Source organism: Ammodytes marinus, assembly GCF_949987685.1.
Source record: "Ammodytes marinus genome assembly, chromosome: 13".
Taxonomy (NCBI): domain Eukaryota; kingdom Metazoa; phylum Chordata; class Actinopteri; order Uranoscopiformes; family Ammodytidae; genus Ammodytes; species Ammodytes marinus.
The window spans coordinates 5,584,461-5,586,640 of NC_137217.1; positions in this window are offsets into that span (position 1 = coordinate 5,584,461).

The following is a 2,180-nucleotide window of genomic DNA, read 5'->3' on the forward strand; positions in this document are numbered from 1 at the left end:
CTCTCATCACATGGCCTCATGTCCTATCAACCGCTTTCATCATGAGATTGATGGTGATTAACAAATATTCTATTCCTTGTTTTCTCTCTGAATACAGGGCTCCTGTCTGTCTCCAGAGTTAAAAAGAAGTCATCAGACTGAAGGTTTCTCCTATCATTGTATTGCTCTTGAGAGAGCAGGTAACCCAGGTGCAGATACATGGAGCTTGTTCTACCGTTAACCATTATCTTGATCTCGCAGTAGACTCACATTTGTTTCTCTCCCACAGATCAGTCTGGCCTTTCTCCAATCTGGAGTTGGGAGGAGCCCAGCCCCATCTGTTAGTGGAAGGCAGCTCTGTTTGGATCATGTCCTGTCGCAGCCACTTGCTATTACTAAAGGGGTGCCTCAGGGATCAATCTTGGGGCCTATGCTCTTTTCCATCTATATTAACGATGTGGCCAAGGCTGCAGGTAGCTCCCGGATCCACCTTTATGCTGATGACACTATCCTGTACGCATCTGGCCCTTCTCTCTGCTCCGCAGCCTCCACTCTTCAGGACAGTCTCACTTCTATTGAGCACTCTTTCCACAACCTCCATCTACGGCTCAACTCTAAAAAGATAAAATGCATACTTTTCGATCGGAAAAACAACACTTCCAGCCCCCCCAAGATCCTTTGCGCTGACAACTCCGAACTGGAGTTTGTCAAGTCCTATAAATACCTAGGGCTTTGGCTGGACTCTTCCCTTTCATTCTCTGTCCATATCAATAATATTCGGACTAAAGTGAAAGCCAGATTGGCCTTTCTCTTCCGTAACAAAGCATCCTTCACACGCTCTGCTAAACTTACACTTGTAAAAATGACCATCCTGCCCATCCTTGATTATGGTGATACAATCTATAAAATGGCTTCAAAAACAGCGCTACACAAACTGGATATTCTTCACCATTCAGCTATCCGCTTTGCCACCAATGCTCCCTTTCATACACACCACTGTGAACTTTTCAAACTGGTGGACTGGCCCTCCCTCCAAACCCGCCGACTCCGACATTGGCTCCAGTTTATTTACAAGACACTCCTGGGCAAGACCCCGTCTTACCTTTCCTCCCTTCTCCATTTCTCCAGAAGCACTTACCGCACAAGATCATCTGAGCTTATTAAACTCATTAACCCACTCACCAGGACTACCTTCGGCCGAAACTCCTTTCATTTTGCAGCAGCTTTTGACTGGAACGACATTCAAGACACCCTCAAACTTACAGCGTTTACTTCACAGTCTGCCTTCAAGCAGAAACTTAACATCGTTTTAGTAGACCCCCCTGCTCCTGTTGATTCCACTGTTTCTCACTTGCATACACCCTTCACACACAATATATCATTGACACATCTTAATTTTTGTTTATTTTCCACCCAGACACATGCATCCGCTCGCATGCACATGCACATGCTCGCACGCACACTCACATACATCCGTTTCATTTTTGTGTTGTTTCTTATTTATTACACCCTGTCCAGACCTCTACACCCGTCCCCTGACTAGCTTTTAGTGCATTTGTGTTTTCTATTTTGTTACTGTACATAGGCTGTGCATTATTATCCGTTTTATATTTGTCTAAGTGAGTCATGCTTTTGTATTTGTTATTTGTACCTTTACTCCTAGTGGGGCCTCTTGGACCAGATAAATATTGTAAATAAGAAACTGTTCTTAATGTTTTATCTGGAAAAATAAAGGTTAAATAAAAATAAATAAAAAAATAAAATAAAAAAATGTAGTTTTCAATCTAGGCTTGAGTCGGACCCGACCCTCCTTGCTTTACGTCCTTTTGTGGAAGGCAGCCCCTCATTGGTTCTTGTGGTCGTTTACATCAACATGGATCGACAGACAAATAAGCTTGTGAGATATGGCTGGTCTCACAAGGCTAGATTGACAACTACATGAACCAGAAGCTGATTTTCACTCTAAAGGAGAAACGTTAGGTATGAACACAGGTCCTGATTGGCCGGTCAGGTTTAAGTGGGTTCCTACCCACATAGATCGGAGAAATACCAGACTGATCTGAGAGAGAGAAATTAATTTGAAGCATGTGCAAAATCACGCTAGTCTTACCAGGCTTCCGTCCGCTGTCCTGGGTCCTTTTTTTAAAGTGTTGCTCCTGGCTTTGCTTTTCCAGCTTGATTGGACATCCAAACACGACTGG